The following is a 19,076-nucleotide window of genomic DNA, read 5'->3' on the forward strand; positions in this document are numbered from 1 at the left end:
TGCAGAGAAAGTAAAATTTTGAAGGCAAAACATAGAGAAGACAGGAGTAAGAAAAGTGAAGTTTTCTAGTGAAAACCAAGTTCTTAAAAAAAAACATTTGCAAATAAAAATTACGGTTCTATATTTATTTTTGATGCATGCTTACAAGTTGCTTTGTAAGATTGTAGTTGCCTTCCACACTTCACCAGTTGTATCTCCACTGAAAAAGTGGTTTCAACACCTTTCAGAGAAAACGTGTGCAGTCTAAAAGTAGAAATCAGTCTTAGGTCTGAGTCTCAGCTCCAGAAATGTGACAAACAGCAGATCTAAAACAGATTACTAAGTATGGATGAGTATTCTTTTTTCTTTTCTTTCCCCCTACTCTCCCCCACCCCATCCCCCCTTATTTTAGTAAAGTGCAATAGAAAGTGTATTTGCTCAGTGTCAAATCACTTACAGGAAGAGGGAGGGCGTAGGCTGGAGCTCAGAGCTCAGCAGTGTGTCAGGTTGCATCCTGTTGCCTGTTTGCCAGACATTTGCGGAGTAATTCAGAGCAAGGATAGATTTCTGTTTCTACCATTTGTAGAATCTCAGCATCGTAAATGTGCTTAGGGCTTTAAGCAAAGAAAAATGACATCATTCTTATAATGGAGAGATAGCAACCAAATATCAGTGCAATTAATACCACTTACTATCCATGCTTTGAGTGGAGTGAAAATTAATCCACAAATGCTTGTAAAAAGCTTCAAGATTCCCCAGTGAAAACCAGAATGAAAATTTAAAGTATTAGCCTTGTAAGTAACAACAGATTGTACTCTGAAAGAAAAAATAGGAATAAGATCATTGGGTTAAACACTCCAAACTCTGAGGAATTTTCACTTGTTCCTCCCAGCATCTATTTCCCAGGAGCAGCTCTAATTCTGACAATAAACAGTACTGCCTTCAGACTAGCACTAGAGCATCACAAGGCTTCCTCCTTTTGATCCTGAGCTGGAATAACTGTATTTTATTGAACTTACTTGATGAGAAATCACGCTGTTACAAATATGTCTCTCCATTTCTGTGGCAGTGTCCACTGACATTTCAAAACAATTGGTGGTTAACCCGGATCTCTTCTTCTGGAGCCAGTTAGACAGCTCTTGGGTACTGCAAAGGAATGTATCTTGATGTAGATGGCCTTAGCCTTTTAAGTATCAGGGAATTCATTTAAGTTCCTTCACTGTCTTTCTTTTGGCTTTTAGCTGCCAATATATTTAGGATGAGCCTGCTGACTTTTTACTATTTTTAGCACATGCTATGTTGGAAATAATCTTCTGGAAAAAAATCCCCTCCAGACAACTGGCCAAGACTTTGATCAACTGATCTGTCAATTTCATTCTTATCTAGTGTGACTGTGTCAGGTGCACACAGTATGACTACACCCTAGATAAAATACTGTGCAACTTTAACTCTAAGTCTGCCCCTAGTAAACAGAGCCTTCAATTCAGCTAAGGCAAGTGCAAACAGAAAAATCCACTCTTGATAGAAGTTATTTCTTCTGCTGTGGTTGTTTTGCAATGCCAATGTGCCTTTAAAAAGACACTGTATAAAACCACAAGGTAGTAGAAAATAAAGTCGTGATATTTCCTCAGCCTAGTGACTGATGCTGAGCACAGAACATTTTCCCAAATAATCAGGTGTTATTATCATAGAATCATAGAATTACTGAATTATAGAATGGCTTATGTTGGAAGGGACCTAAAAAATCATCCAGTTTCAAGCCCCTGCCATGGGCAGGGTTGCCAACCACTAGAGGAGGCTGCCCAAGGTTCCATCCAACTAGACCTTGAATACCTCCAGGGATGGGGAATCTACAACTATGGGGCAGCTTGTTCCAGTGACTCACCACCCTGTGCTTAAAGAAGATTTTCCTAACACGTAGCCTAAACTTCCCCTCTTTTTATTTAAAGACATTCCCCCTTGTCTTATTATTACTAGATCATGTAAAATGTTGCTCCCCTCCTGCTTGTAAGCTCCCTTCAGCTACTGGAAGGCCACAATAAGGTCTCCCTGGAGGCTTATTCTTTTCAAGCTGAACAAGCTCAACTCCCTCAATCTTTACAGAATCGCCAAGGTTGGTGATCATCCAGTCCAACTATCCACCTATCACCAATAGTTCTCACTAAACCATGTCCCTCAACACAACATCCAAACATTCCTTGAACACCACCAGGGTCAGTGACTCCACCACCTCCCTGGCCAACCCATTCCAGTGCCTGACCACTCTTTCAGAGAAGTAGTATTTCCTAACGTCCAGCCTAAATCTCCCCTGGTGCAGCTTGAAGCCATTCCCTCTAGTTCTATCACTAGTTACACGAGAGAAGAGGCCGACCCCCAGCTCACTACAACCTCCATTCACATAGTTATAGAGAGCAATAAGGTCTCCCCTGAACCTCCTCTTCTCCAGACTGAACAATCCCAGCTCCTTCAGCTGCTCCTCATAAGGCCTGTGCTTCAGACCCCTCACCAGCTTTGCTTCCCTTCTTTGAACCCGCTCCAGGGCCTCAATGTCCTTCTCGCAGCGAGGAGCCCAAAACTGGACACAGTACTCCAGGTGCGGCCTCACTAGTGCTGAGTACAGGGGAACAATCACCTCTCTGCTCCTGCTGGCAATACTGTTTCTGATGCAAGCCAGGATGCCATTGGCCTTCTTGGCCATCTGGGCACACTGTTGGCTCATGTTCAGCCGACCATCAATCAATACCCCCAGGTCCATTTCCTCTATGCAGTCCTCCAGCCACACCGCCCCAAGCCTGTAGCGTTGCCTGGGGTTGTTGTGGCCAAAGTGCAGGACCCAGCATTGGTCTTGTTGAACCTCATCCCATTGGCTTCAGCCCAGCTCTCCAGTCTGTCCAGATCCCTCTGTATGGCCTCGCTACCCCCAGGCCGATCCACACTTCCAGCCAATTTGGTGTCATCTGCGAATTTACTGAGAGTGTACTCAATGCCCTCATCAATAAAGATATTGAAGAGGACAGACACCAGCACCGACCCCTGGGGAACACCACTCACGACCAGTCACCAGCTGGACTTAACTCCATTCACCACCACTCTCTGAGCCCAGCCCTCCAGCCAGCTCCTTACCCAGCCAAGAGTGTACCCATCCAAGCCTCGGGCTGCCAGCTTCTGCAGGAGAATACTGTGGGAGACAGTGTCAAAGGCTTTGCTGAAGTCTGGGTAGACTACATCAACAGCCTTTCCTTCATCTACCAGATGGGTCACTAGATCATAGAAGGAGATCAGGCTGGTCGAGCAGGACCTGCCCTTCGCGAACCCATGCTGGCTAGGCCTGATCCCCGGTTGTCCTGTATGTGCTGCATGATCTCCCTCAAGACAATCTACTCCATAACCTTCCCTGGCACCGAGGTCAGGCTAACAGGCCTGTAGTTCCCCGAATCCTCCTTACGATCTTTCTGGTAAATGGGAGTCACATTGGCAAGCCTCCAGTGTTCTGGGACCTCACCAGTCAACATGGAGCGCTGATAGATGATGGAAAGCGGCTCGGCTATCACCTCTGCCAGTTCCCTCAGCACTCTCAGGTGGATCTCATCTGGCCCCATAGAGTTGTGGCAGTCCAGTTGGAGTAGCAGGTCTCTGACTTTTTCTTCCAGAATCACAGGGGGATTAGTGTGCTCCCCAGCCGAGATTGCCAGGTCAGAGAGAGGAGTATCCTGAGGATAACTGGTCTGACTTTTAAAGACAGACGTAAAGAAGGCATTCAGAACCTCCGCCTTTTCCTTATCCTCAGTGTTCACATTCCCAACCTCATCCAGAAAAGAGTGAATATTCTCCTTTGTCCTCCTCTTACTGTTAATGTATTTATAAAAGAGTTTCTTATTCCTTTTCACCCCAGCGGCCAGGTTAAATTCAAGCTGGGCTTTTGCCTTTCTGATTTCACCTCTACACATCCTAACGACTTTCTTGTATTCATTCTGAGTTGCCTGTCCCTCTTTCCACAGGCGGTAGATTCTCTTTTTCTCCCAGAGCCTCAAGAATAGCTCCCTATTCATCCAGGCCGGTCTTCTCTGCCGGCTCATTTTGCAGCTCAGGGGGACTGCCTGCTCCTGCGCCCTTAAGACTTCCTTCTTGAAGGCAACCAGCTCTCTTGGACCCCTTTACTCGCTAAGACTGAATGCCAGGGGACTCCCCCTATTAGTCTCTTGAACAATTCAAAGTCCGCCCTCCTGAACTCCAATGTAGCAGTTTTACTATTCCCCCTCCAGGCTCCACCATGAATCGATAGAATCGAGAAATCTATCATTTCATGGTCACTCTGTCCAAGACAGCCTCCAACATCCAGGCATAAGCTCTCGCAACATGCATAATGAGCATTCAATTTCATTTGTAAATGTACAGATAGTTGCCATTTTGCTGCAGAATAACTAGGAAAAGACCTTCCCCTATCATCGCTGTTTCTCTTGTCATTGCTGAAAATGAAATTATTGTTTTCTTTGCCTCTACAGCTGTCAGGAGGCAGACACAATTGTTTAAAACCTTTGGACAGGAAAAGTAATGCAGTTTGCTGTGAACTTCAAGCTGCCATTATATATTTAAACAGTATGTTAAAATTTTGCTGTCACAGTCATTTCACTAAGGCATATTTTTATAAAACAAAAGGTAGTCAAAGTACATGTTCAGTGGCCACACTCTGCCATTCTCCTTTCTAAGCTTCACCATCTGCCTTTTCAAAACCACTGTGAGGCATTGGCAGTGGCACTCCTTTTCCTCCAGGATTAGATGCCTCTGTGGCATTTCTTTCCCCTCTGTTTAGCTGCAGAAGAATGGCAGAGCATCATCAATAAACATAAGTCTACTCAGTTGCAGAACAATTATCATCAGATCATTGCTGAATCCTTCTGGTGTGTTTATACTTACTACATAACAATAGCAAACTGAGAGAAAGTGCATATGCATGGCAAGATCACAAACAAATTTGTTTGCTAACAATATATATACATGTTTCCATGACCCTCTTCTGCAAATGCGTTGCTGCAGTCTGCAGTAGGAGGTAAGAATACATAGTAGATGGCTTCTGGAGCCAGGATAGGATCCCAGGGAGCCTGGTCTAGTGATTGACAATCCTGCCCAGAGCAGGGGGGTTGGAACTAGAATATCTTTAAGGTGCACTCCAATCTAAGCCATTCTATGATTATATGATTCCATTATTCTATGATCTGTAAGGTGTAAGACCAGGCATTAACATAGCTCAGGAAAAAATCAAGGGCAAGGGCTTCATCTCAAAAAAAGCTTCTGAACAGGGCAAAAGGTACATGCATGGATGAAGCCTCCACAGAAGGCTTTCTCTTGGATTGTTTTCACCAAAGTTTGCTCCAGGGCTAAACAGCTGCATCACATGAAAGTTAATCCTGTACACAAGCAGATAAATTCCTAGGCTGAAAGGGGTAAGGAAGAGTTTTTGGAGAATAATCACGTGGACAGGGCAATTAGAGTCCCAGGACCCTGACACTCAGTCCTCTACCTCTGACCTCTGAAAACTAGTGTTAATGCTATCACCAATTTATTAGACCATAAATCTTTCCCACATCATTAAAAAACAGGCTATAGGACAAGGAACATTAAGCTATATTTTAACATAGCCATTAGAGCTTGAATCAACTGCTGCACTGTGTATCTGAGACATCTGCAGGAGCTGGCAGATATGACACAAGACTTGCAGAAAACCTGCAGCAGGAGAGCAAGCATGGTGCAATAAGGCATATAAAGTGACTCTAGAGACCAGAGTTTAGGCAACTGAATCAAGCCGTTTATTGGGATCATCATGACTATTTTACCTTTACTTAATTGGACAATAACTTTTGCCTGCACTGGAAGTGTCTACAGATTGACATGCATTGGCAGGCTCCCTGTGAAGTGGAAAAGCATGTCTTTTGAAAATATGCTGTGTTAAGCAAGCTGTTGGGGATAACTATAAATGCTAATGTCTCTGACACTTATATGACCCATTAGCTTGTCTGTCAGAATGAAACCCTAATGTCAAATTGTTCATGTGCTATTAAGAAAGCATTTTTTCCTCGCTCCCAGGACTCAATGCCCTGTAGTGAAATGATAATAAATGAGTATACAACTGAGGTTGTGCATAGGGATTGTGGGTTTTGACATAAAGCACTATCTATGCATCAGTGGTATTGTTCCCCTTAGTCAGCCCTACCCATTTTGATACCCAGAACCACACTGATAAAGTCTTATTATCATTTTTAATAACATAGACAGATAGATGATTAGAAGGAAAAAAAAAAAAAAAAAGAAAAAAAAAGCAATGAAGAGCTATGAAGGAAATTCATCTGGCTGAAACTAGTTTCCACTGAATGTTAGAGTGATGAATGTAAAGCTGTTTTGTTTGAAGGAGAGTCTAAGATGCCAATTTGCAGAGGAAAAAACATGTTCTGTTCCTCAACCCTGCAACAGATTTGGATCAAATAACTTTGTAAACATCCTCTTACACCTTATTTCTTCACACATTTTTACATGAGCAATGAGCAAACGGGTCTGAACATTTTCATGAAAATAGTCTAAACCCAGTCCCAATTTTCTTTAACTTGCACATCAGTGTTTGGCAGGTATACGTCTCATTAAGTCTCTCTGAAGCTAACAACAGTGCATCAGGGAACAACTTTCCCTTCTCATTATATTCTTACAGGGAACTGATAGATTATGCCTGTATAGGTAGGGATTTGTTTTTATTTTTTGTTTGTTTGTTTCGTCATTTTCTTATTTTGTTTTTGTTTGTTTGTTAGCTTGCTGGCTTTTTTGTTCTTCCCCCACATTTATAACCATTAATGCAATTATCTATACTTTTTTGGCTTATATTTAAATCATTGCACAAAAAAGAAATTAAGTAGCATTTGAATCTGTGATGAGCATCTTATTTTTTCTTGTTGGATTAGCTTGTGAAGCCAACTGTAGGCATAAAAAAAAGTATTTAAAAGACTGGATAAATATCTCTTCCTTCTTCTTCACTTTCCAGCCACTGTCTCTGCTTTTTCTCTCACAAATATCATTATTATCACAGTCCATATAACAAGTTGGAGTTTTCAGAAAATGAGAGTATATAAAATAGATAAAAATTAAATGATTGCCTCAGAAATCAAAATGTTTTAAAATGGCAGAAATTTGGAATGCTTAGCTATATATAAATATATATATATATATGAGCTAGAAAAAGGTCTACACAGTCACTAACTAGCCTGTGACATTTGTTAATGCTAGAGGTTGTCAAATCCAATATTGTGGCTATGCATGTATATATTTAAAAAATGGCATTTATTGTAATGATCCTAAAGACATAGTTAGAAGATCATTTGTCTTGTCAACTCAGATCTCTGCTGTTTACCTATCCTCTCTCCAATTTGATTTACTGGCATCTCAGTTCTTCCAATAGGAAGATAAGAGACAACAGGCACAAACAGAAGCACAGAAAGTTCCATCTGAATATAAGGAAAAGTTCTTTACTGTAAGGGTGATAGAACACTAACATGTGCTGCCCAAAGAGGCTATGGAATCTCCTTCTCTGAATCTACTCAAAACCTGCTTAAATGTGATCTAGTTCGACTTGATGTGAGTTACCCTGCTTCAACAGGAGACGAACCATATATCTCTAGAGGTCTCATCCACCCTCAACCATTCTGTGTGTAATTCTATTTGAAATATTATCCTTAATGTTTCTTTAAGACATTGGCTTTCACACAGACAACAACATTGGTTCACATTGGTTCACGTTGGTTGAAAACCTACTGCATTTTTTCTTCTCTTTTCTGCAACTAATGACCTCTACTGCCTTGCTTCTGAACTGTTATTCAAGAGGGCTGTCAAATTATAGGAAATATGAACACTTTTGATCTCACATTTGCTGAACAGGTAGTAGCGGTAGCTTAAGAACTTAGCAACATTTTATTACTTTGCTGCGATGCATTGTTACAGGAGCAGTAGAGCTGGAACATTACGTCAAGGGTTTGTACCAGCTATTATGAGATGCTCCGAAAGTAATGCCTCCTATTTTATTGTGTTGGCCCATTACATCAGAGGTATCATTTGGTGGTGTGGCAGTAGAGGTTGAACTCTCCACCAATATTCCACTACATTTTGTTTCTGTGTGACAGATGGCAGCAGAGAGACAGTCTGACAAAATGGCATCTGACATGGAAATGAATTTCTCCATGCAGAAAAAAATGGTACCCAATGACATTCATCAGTGCTTGCTGAACATTTAAGGAGACCTAACAGTGGATGTAAGCACAGTGGAGCAGTGGGCGGTGTATTGCTGTAGCAGTGACAGTGGGTCACCACCTCTGGCAAAAATGAATAGCTAATATTGTTGAAAATATGTTGAAAATAGTGCATTGTAGCTGAAAATGTTCTCTATCAAACACTGTTATTATGCCATTTCTATCTGTTTTAACTTCCATGGAAATAAATAGAAGGCACTAGTTTCAGAGTGATCTACATACATTCCATGGATGGGTTCCTATATTAGAAATGTAAGTTTCTTGAGTATCTTGGGAAATCTAAATTCCATCCCTCCATATACTACCTTCCTGCTTGCACAGTTGCTGGAGAAAGACCACTGTTCATCTATTGGACACAAATAGAAAACTCAAAAAACAACTAATCTCCTGCTCACCTCCTGCTTCTACATGGTGTTTCTTGCAATATTATGCACACTTTAAATACAAAAATAACACTTGCCACTGGAAGCAAAAAAAAAACAAACCCTGGTCCCTGCACTCTTGGAGATATATTTGTTTGTTATTAGACCACTAGGGGAGGGGAGACTACATGTATGAAAAACACTACAGTCTCACAAATAATCTGTTCATGAAAACAAGAGAAATGCATGCATAAACTCTTGCAGAAAGCTGACTCTGTGGTCTGATTTTCTTTTTTTCTCATCTCCACGGAGAATATTAGCTATTGATACTTAGAACCACTCAAAGCACACAACTCTGTTCCCTTTGTCATTAAGACAAGGACAATGACTTGATAATGCAGGTGCCAGCACTGGGGCAGAGCATGTGCAAAGGGGATCAGTCTGTAGCTTTTTCAGCCCATCCAGATCTCTTAATCCTCCCTGGCATTCTCACTCACCAGAGTTGTGAGGGTGGCCAGCAGGATATAATTCTTGATGATTTTCTCTGAATAACCTTTCCCTGGTCAGCCTTTGAGAGATAAGATTGACTCTCTTGAGAGCGACAACCACTGATATATTTGGATAGTTAGCAAACGTGCTGTCTGAAGCACCTGTCACTGATAGCAGTAGAACAACACTGGTGCAGAGCTGTTCAAATTATCTCGGGCTCAGAATGATTTTTCAGTGGTATCCACTTCACTGTTTTTTTCTCAAGAGGCTTTTCAAATGTCATATCATTCTTACTCTTTAACACAATAGTCTTTATGTTTAAACTAGCTAGAAAAATCAGCAGGCTCTACCACGGAATGTAGGCTATGCATATTTCTCAGTGGGGTCAAAACCAAATAAGAACCAGCTGGTTACACTCTTGTTTTCACAGCAGTGAGAGAATATTATTTTTGAGTACATATATTTAAAAAGCAAGGACATACTAGATGACAAATATGTCTTTAAAGAGTCAAAAATAGGGTTCTCATCTCTGCTGGCTATTTAAGTGAAGACAATCTGTGGTATAAAATGCTACTTTTCCTACTAATTCGTACAGAAGTTTGTACTACTTTAGACATCTCAGACAGACTAGCTCAGCACTTACCAACTAACTAGATCTTAAGGTTACATACAAAGAAGAAATAAAAATAATGGAAGTTAGGATCTACATAGCCTAGGTGGCTCTTGGCTTCTGGACCTGCCTGGAGAGCCTTGTAACAGCCAGCCTGGGTCTTTGTGAGAGGAGATTTGGGGGCCTCAAAATAAAAACAGAAAGTGTCAGGTCCTGAGGAGATAGCAGCTTGGAGCAAACCAATGGAAAATACTGATGACAGAGATGATTTTAAACCAATATTCCTCTCCTAACAGCACGTAACTCATACAGTTCAAAACTAATATCTAAAACTGAAGCAAAGCTGGCACAGGATTACCCTCCTGCAGGCAAATGTGCCCTTCTACTTTTCCAAAATCAGAGCAGACTGTATCTTCGTACAGAAGATTTTTATGATTTGAAATGTCATTTGGAGAGTGGAGGACATTAAATTTTTTAGGCTGGAAGGGTCTTAATCCCTACACTCACATAATCACAGGAAATACCATAACCATTGGCCAGTTTGTGCGCTATTCCTGCCACTGACACTGAACTGACTGTCTTTAGGAGTTTCCCATTATTTGGACCAGGCTTGCCAGTGATAAACCACTGGATGGCATACCAAAAGGGGCTGCGTCCTTTGGACTGCTCAAAGAGATGCTGCTCTTTGAGAATAAGAAAGAGGAGAAGCTAGAAGCCTTGGCTCAGGCTCAGAGCTATGACATCATTGGCATCCCATTATTGTGGGGTTCTACTTTAGACCACTCAGTCAGGATGACAACACTGATAAACTGTTCTTTAAGAAAATAAGAAAGATCCTAGATCACCCACCTTTGTCGTTACGGGTGACTTCAATTTTCCCAATACTAACTGGCAGTACCATATACCTGATACAACCAAGACTGAAGAAATTCCTAAAACATGTGGATGATAAATTCCTAATAGAAGTACTAAGAAAGCCAAGTTTAGCAAGAGCGAGTGCTGGATTCCTGAGCAGTGGGCATGGCCCTGAGCTGCTGGAGTTCAAAAAGTATTTGGAGAACTCTCCCAGAAATATTATTTGAATTTTGTGTAATCCAGCGTACAGCCAGGAAATGGACTAGATGATTGTTGTGGATCTTTTCCTACTTAGGATGTTCTATAATTGTATGAAATGGCATAAGATAGTCAGCCCTTGTGTTTGTGCTGTACTGGACTGTGGTACTGATTAATAAATAAAGATTAAAGAAAAATATCATGAAATTTCCATTCATTCAGCAGCAGCCCTGTGAAGTTGCCCTATGAGTCATAGTTTCTGCCTATTGATGATCTTTCTGAGCCATCTCACTACAATTTCCCAGTGAAAGGCCTTTTCAGGGACAAGTCTTCTCAGGCAGAACCAAAGCTACCCAGTACCCTGATCTCTGTGCTACTGGAGATGAATAACTCAGTTTCTGTAAGGCCACTCAAACTGTTGTAAGCCAGAAAACACATTCCTGTAGTGTTCACTGCTGAATATCTTTTACATTTATGAATTAAATATTTATTTTTCCTATGAAGTGTAGCATAATTTTTTATTCCAAAGCCATGGGTAGTTTATAGTGAGAATATTAAGGAAACAAATAATTATGCTTTGAGTCCTTGGCATCGCTGATGTTTAAATATGAAAGTGTGGCACGTTTGATTTCAGTGCTGAAATTCCAATCCCTGTTAGCGAGGACAGCATTTCATCAAAGAGGAATTATGACATTTATTTATATGAGAATTTTCCTAAGCTTTGTGCTGAGCTGTATATTTTTTACCCTATAAATACATTTATATCCTTTTTCTTGTCAAAGCTAGAATTTAATCCAAAGGGAAAACAAAAATCTTTTGCCATGATAATTTCTGTTAAGAAAAGTTATCTTCCTGGGTCTATTGAAGTGATCACAGAATAAGAGATAGTCTGATGGAATATAAAATCACATAAACTGTAATGCCTGGGAAGGGATTCTTCTGTTTACTTCAGGATGAAAAACTAAGAAGAAAGGCCTTAGAATAAACTGGGAAAAAGTAACTTATTTCCTTTCCAATATATACCTCCTCTGACATTTTTTTTTTCTATATATTGATGATCCTGGCTCCACATGCTTAATCTTTGTATGATGTGTAAATATATCATAAATAGAGGGGCTCCAGTTCTTCTAACTTAGGAAAACGCACCTTCCCTTCTTCATTTGTTTACATTCTCAAAGATACCTCATTGAATTGCTGGGTTATGGTTTTTTTTTTTGTTTTTTTTTTTTTTTTGAGTATTTTAATACCGATTATTGAAATTCTGCAGTTCCTCACAGCTAACAAGTCCAAGTGCAAGGATATATGTGAATCAGCTGGTGGTAAAGTTATCCCTTTCCTGTTCATTTAGAAAATATATTTTCCCCTGATGTAATTCCATCAACTTATGCCATGAATAAATTATCATATGCCAATGTACAATCCTATTCTTCTTGCTGCTCATTTTATTCCTAATTGATCATTAGTACAAAAATAATTCCTGAATGACACAGATTTTGCATTTTAATTGTAAGGGCAGAAGAAATGTTACAAATTATCAGATGCTGCTGATTTTCTAGCAAAGTTTCTGAGACCCTCACAGTGATCTCCCCAAAATTCCTGGACATTAGAGGTAGTAACATGATGTGTGAAATCAGCTCCTTCTGAGGTCAAGAGAAGCTGAAGGCACTCAACTTTTGTCAAGGTCAAGGTTTTACACTACAAACCAACAAGCTCAAAAAAAAAAAAAAAAAAAAAAAAAAAAAGCATTAGAGATTCATGCATGGATGCCTTGTCTTCTGTTCATCTCTGGATCATGTACAATGACAGACTCCCAGGGACCTTTCTGAAAGGGAGATGCATTGTAGTTATCTTTCAGAGCAACGTAAGAATTCTGTGGCTAAATCAAATAAATAGTAGTGACACTGAAGCATTTTATCTCAAAGACAGCTCATATCAAGTATTTTAATAACTATTTTCATATATTTCAAATACTTTCCAGCCCTGGAGAAATCAACTTTACAGTAGTAGGAATGCATTTCAAAACAAATTCCTTTATAACTCTTCTTCCTTTAGAGACTCACCACAGTAGTATGGATTATGAAATGATTAAGGGCAGCAGAGAAAAGTGGAGGCTCATTTTTCTTTGCTGATTGACCTCAGAAATACCAATGCAGAAAACCTAAGGACAACTTAAAATTGCATTTTAATAGCTGGGCTGATATTGATCCATGAGGAGGGAGTTAGGAAACTCTAAGGGAAGTAAAACCTCGTCTGTTTCATTAAAATAGTGCAATATTGACCTCTCCCCAAAAAGGGCAAGGTAAGTCAGCAACAGTTTATAGTCATTTTTTCAGTAAGAACTGACATTACATTCTAGCATGCAGACTCTTCAGAAAGATTTATTTTTTAACATTTTCTTGATACAGAAATAAACAACCTACTTACAAAAATGTGAATAAATATTGCTGAGGCATTTAAACCTCTCCCCCCCCCCCCCCCTTTTTTTTTTTTTTTGTCTCGGGAGCCGTGATTCAGAGTGTTCTGTGTCAGAAGGAGTAAGGTCCCCTGGATGTTTTGTCACTTATTGTCAGAAATTTGTGATTTTTTAAGATACTTAGTAGTTATGTATATATAAGTATGTACATATACTTTATTTATAAACATATATGTATGTATATGTATGTATGTATGTATGTATGTATGTATGTATGTATGTGTGTATGTATGCTTTCATTTCCTCTCCATGCTGAAAAGAGCTTCTTTGCTTCAGATCTCAGAGAACTGCAAGGTGTATCTAAAAAGATTTATTTCCCGTTTCATATAGTATCACAACATGCTAGAGGAAATCAGATAGTCTAACTTCCATCTCAAAGTGGGTTTTGTGGTCTTTTAGTGTCTCCTTTCTTATCACTTAACTTCTGAGAAGTCTTCTTCTCAATTCTTAACAAAACAAAACATTTCCATTTAACTTTCTCTTTTCAAGGTAAAGGCAACAAATACTAGACTTTTCAGCATCCCCTTATGTCATGCATATTTATTTTCTTGTCTGATGATTATCCACAGTGCATACACATTGTTCAAGATGTTCAAGATGTGATATGGAGTAAAATAGGGTTTTCTTTTTGATTATAGCTCCGTGTATGAAGTATAATTTTCACTGGAACTTTTTCACTTTTCCTAAAATAAGCAACTATATTTTATTTTTCAAAAACAGTGGGAGTTGACTAACACTTCCTAAAAAAAGTGTTATTTTCACTTGACTAAGTTAATTTGAAAGGTAAATGGTTGCATAAACTATTATATAGCATTTCAGGATAAGTTAAAACTGTTTTGTGAAAGACAAAAGCTTATCAGCTGAAATAATGTGAAAGTATATTTGTGAAATAAATATTAGTAACATTTGGAAAACTTCATAAATCTCTGGCACAAAAAAAATATTTTCATTAATTAGAGTCACCCAGTCTCATTTCTTTGGACTATTCTCAGTAGTATATATCACAGAATCATAGAATCATAGAATCATTCAGGTTGGAAAAGACTAAGGATCATCAAGTCCAACCGCAACCTAACCATACTACCCTAACTCTAACAACCTTCTGCTAAATCATGTGCCTGCGCACCACATCCAAACGTTTTTTAAACACCAGGGATGGTGACTCAACCACCTCCCTGGGGAGCCTGTTCCAGTGCTTAACAACCCTTTCTGTAAAGAAGTGTTTCCTGATATCCAACCTAAACTTACCCTGGCGCAACTTGAGGCCATTTCTCCTCATCCTGTCACCTGTCTCCAGTGAGAAGAGACCAACCCCGCTCTCACTGCAAGCACCTTTCAGATATTGGAAGAGAGCAATAAGGTCTCCTCTCAGCCTCCTTTTCCCCAGACTAAACAGCTCCAGTTCCTTCAGTCTCTCCTCGTAGGGCATATTCTCCAAGTCCTTCACAAGCCTTGTTGACTTTCTTTGGACCTGCTCCAGCACCTCCATGTCCTTTCCATATTGAGGTGCCCAAAACTGAATATAGTACTTGAGGTGAGGCCTCACCAATGCCAGGGGCAAGATTACTTCCCTAGTCCTGCTTACCACACCAATTATAAGAGGTTAGACCATGGGTATCCAAACTTTTGGCTTTTGGCATGGGTATCCAAACTTTTGGCTTTCACTGAGTGAAAAGTAATTGTTTAGGACCGTATCTACAAAGATTGCTCCAAAAGTAATGCCTCCTAATTATTTCCATGGAAACTACAACCAATACAAAGAACATGATATTTAATAGAGAAGATTCTCAGCTGAAAAACACTCTTTTTCAACACAGTCACCACCATTAGTTGTGCATTCTCAGCAGCAATTAAGAGCCTTCATGCTGTGCTTAAAATCTGCACCACCAGAGTGACCCACTGTCCTTGTTGCCACTGCTGAAATGCACCATCCACCATCTCACTGTGCTCACATCCACTGCTTGGTCTCCACAAACACTCATCAAGCTTTGACAAATGTCAGTTGGTGAAATTTTTTCTTCGTGCAGAAATTCCATAACACACCCTTGCCTCATGCTGTCATTTGGTCAGACTGCCCATTCGTTGCCATCTGTCTCACAGCATCAAAATACAATGGAATATTGGTGGAAAGGTTCAACTTCTACTGCCATACCATTAAGAGTAGCCTCTGATGTTGTGAGACAACACTGTAAAGTAGGCACCATTGCTTTCAGAGCAGCCCTCATAGAATATATAGTACGGTCAATGTATATAAGAACCAAAACTTATTTTACTTTTAAATGTTTTTTAATTAAAACATATAAAAGAGAGAAAGAAAAACATAAAACCAGTGGAATATTTGACCTTGTTTTGTGCATCTGATGCAACACACTGTTTCAATGGGAGTTGTTGCAATTCTTACTGAGTTCTCAAGGTTTGCATGAGAGATATTTGATAAAATTTTTCTCCTTGTGTCCTTCATTCTTGAAAATAATTGCTCACAAATGTATATACTGCAAAAAAGCAATGACATGAATAAGGTATGACTGAAGCAAGGAATGATTCTTTCTGATAAGATAGGGCTTGTAAAAGTCTAGTAAAGGAATGATAACATTTTTGATTGCAACTTTATACATTTCATTTGAAATTTCCAAGTAATGTATTTACATTCACTAAAAATGGAGTCACAAATAAACCAAAAATTTGGTGATTTCTTCAGCACTCTTGAAATCTATACTCAAATTCTTTAATCAAAATGGAAAGCACAGCTGCATATTTTTCGCTGTTCACAGGACTGTGTACCAAAAGCCATAAACTTATTTATCATAACTTGAGTGAGCCCTTCACTATGCTTCCCCATTCCTTGGTTTCATCCCAGATAGGGTTAATAGCACACTATTTGGTTGGTACAAAGTGATATTTGTGCACTTGGGGCTGGGCCAGGCCAGTTGGGGAAGAAGGGGTACCGCCATTATGGGATGCAGAAGGGGGTGGCTGCAGGGCAAGCTGGGCTGGGCCTCATGTGGCCCATGGGCTTTGTGTTGAACATGCCTGGTTTAGACACAGCTGTTAGAGAAAATATTCAGTAGTCCATTATGTAAGTGTATTTATGAGAGAAAATATGAAAATAAAATCTTTTAGGATTTGTTTCTAATGATTATATTAACAAAACTGTTCACAAAGTACCATCATTTTGGTATGTGAGCATGAGTAAGTTGTTGAAAAGTTATATCTCTTTTTATTTTTTTTTAAAGTAAATATTTTAGTCTTAAATATGCTTTCTGATATCTGCAAGCACTATTAAATCTGCTAGGCTGGTATTTCTATACATGAATTTGAGGCAACCCACAGTTTATTTAATCTTCTTAGTATTAAAATTCACAGCTTCTACAAGCATAGTTCTGCACCCATGTTAATACTCTCTGTTGCTCCAAATTAATGTTGGAGACTAGAAAAAGATTATTTAATTTCCATGTGACCCCAGCTCTCAACCTGTAAACTGGTGATAAGACTACTCTGTGCCCTTGCCACACATCTGCTCAGTTCTCTCTGTAATTACAGGAACAACTGAGCTACTAATTGCTGGGACCTGAGAAGTCCTCTCATGAACTCAATCTCTGTATTCTTTTCTTGATAACAGCTTTGTTTTCTAAGCTTTTGTTCTGGTCCGTGGTCAGCAATAGGTTAAAACATTAAGTGAGATGATACAAAACAGCCACTCTCATAACACCAAACCACTGCCAGCAGCAGTAAAGTTTAGATTAGTTTCCTGGTTAAAAAGGTTTAGGGAAAATAAATGTGAAGAAAATAAATTAAGAATCCTATTTGTACTATCAATACAGCCAATATATAACATAATAAAATTATCATTCATTATTGATTTCTTGGAAGAAGTACACAAAAACAGTATTATCCCAGCCATACTTTGGATTTACTGAGAGCAGAATTATATCTTCATCTCAATAAACTGATTTAAAGTAGTCATATCTTGAAGTCTTTATACTGCTTAAAAAGACAATAAGGCTAGCTCTTTATTTATTCACTTACTTATTTAAAATACAGCCTTGTTTCATCTTTCCATTCCCTGTATGTGGCTAGCACTGGTATATAAAAATAAATATCCATATTAAATACTTGGAATAATTAATTATATATCCTAATATTTTCTAGATGGACACAAGATTTTGTTCAAAAGCTTTTGCCATGGTACCTGCATTAGACAGAATGAACAGTGATAATATAAGATGTAAGGTAATGTAAGACCCCACCTGGAGTAGTATGTCCAGTTCTGCAGCCCCCAACACAAGAAGGACATGGAGTCGTTGGATCCATTCCAGAGGAGGGCCACAAAGATGATCAGGGAGCTGGAGCACCTTCACTATGAGGAAAGGCTGAGAGATCTGAGGCTCTTCAGCCTGGAGAAGAGAAGGCTCCGAGGAGACCTAATAGCAGTCTTCCAGTACCTGAAAGGGCCTACAGGAAAGCTGGGGAAGGACTTTTTATAAGGCCTTTATAAGGTAGCAACAGGATTAGAGGAAATGGTTTTAAACTGGAAGAGGGTAGATTTAGACTAGATAGCAGGAAAAAATTCTTTACTGTGAAGGTGGTGAGACACTGGAACAGGTTGCTCAATGAAATTGTGGATGCCCTCTCCCTGGAAGGATTCAAGGCCAGGCTGGATGGGGCTTTGAGCAACCTGCTCCTGAGGGAGGTGTCCCTGCCTATAGCAGGGGGTTGGAACTAGATGATCTTAAAAGTCCCTTCCAATGCAAACCATTCTATGATTCTATGATTCTATGAAGATCTGAAACAAGTTATAGATGATCAAGTTGAGTGCGTCCTTGAGAGAAGTGGTGAGAGTTAAGTATCTTTGTTGACTGAACTACAGGTTTTGAAAATCATGTTAAGAAAGTAATATGTCAGATTCTGGATTTAGGGAGCTAGGTTTTAACTGAGTATTTAAGTCTAATATTTAGTGTTATCTGTATGTAAGAAAGCCTTAGAGATGCAATTCCCAGTTTAAGAAATATTCAGATATTAATAGTATTGTATAGCAGAAATGTATTTATCTAATGGATTAAATAACCAGTAAAAGATGCTGTTATGTATGCTGAGATTAGCTATAAACTCACAAGCAATAAGCTATTATTATTTATCAGTATGGATTTTGAGGACAAGCTCTTCAAAACCACTTAGAGGCTGAGTATGCCCAATTCTCATTAATTTTATAAGGTGATGGATGTCCAAATCCCTTTGGAAAGCTGGATAGATCATTTTCTGAGAGTCCAACATGTCTGACTATTTCCTCCTGGGACCATAACTTGTACATGCTCTAGACACTTGAAAAATGATTTTTCCCATTAACTTTTGATGCAAAAAGTCAGGACTTGACACTCATACAATATGTATATGAAGCTAAAATGGAAACTTTGTTCTAACAAGTTATGTGATATTAACAAAAAAAGAAAGTGAGCATGGATAAGACAGAAAAGGATTGTCTTTTCTGGAATATAATTTACGTCATGGCAGATAGACCTCTATTACAATGGAAAATTACTCCTACTCATTAATGCTAAGGGTATAAAATTATTAATGAAGCCTAACTTTGCTTCCTTTTTTTTTTTTTTTTCTTTCTGATTTTTAGCTCAAAATTCAACACTAAGTCTAAAAATTAATTGATCCTACAAAGTTAAGAAGACTAAGAGGGGATCTGGTCCAGTGCTATAAATATCTAAGGTGTCGGGGGCAGAGTGGAGAGGCCAGACTCTCTTCAGCAGTGTGTGGAGACAGGACAAGGGGAAAAAACAGAAACTGCAACATAGGAAGTTCCGCACAAATGTGTGCAAGAA

The sequence above is a fragment of the Meleagris gallopavo genome, chromosome 3, assembly GCF_905368555.1.
Source record: "Meleagris gallopavo chromosome 3, MGAL_WU_HG_1.1, whole genome shotgun sequence".
Taxonomy (NCBI): domain Eukaryota; kingdom Metazoa; phylum Chordata; class Aves; order Galliformes; family Phasianidae; genus Meleagris; species Meleagris gallopavo.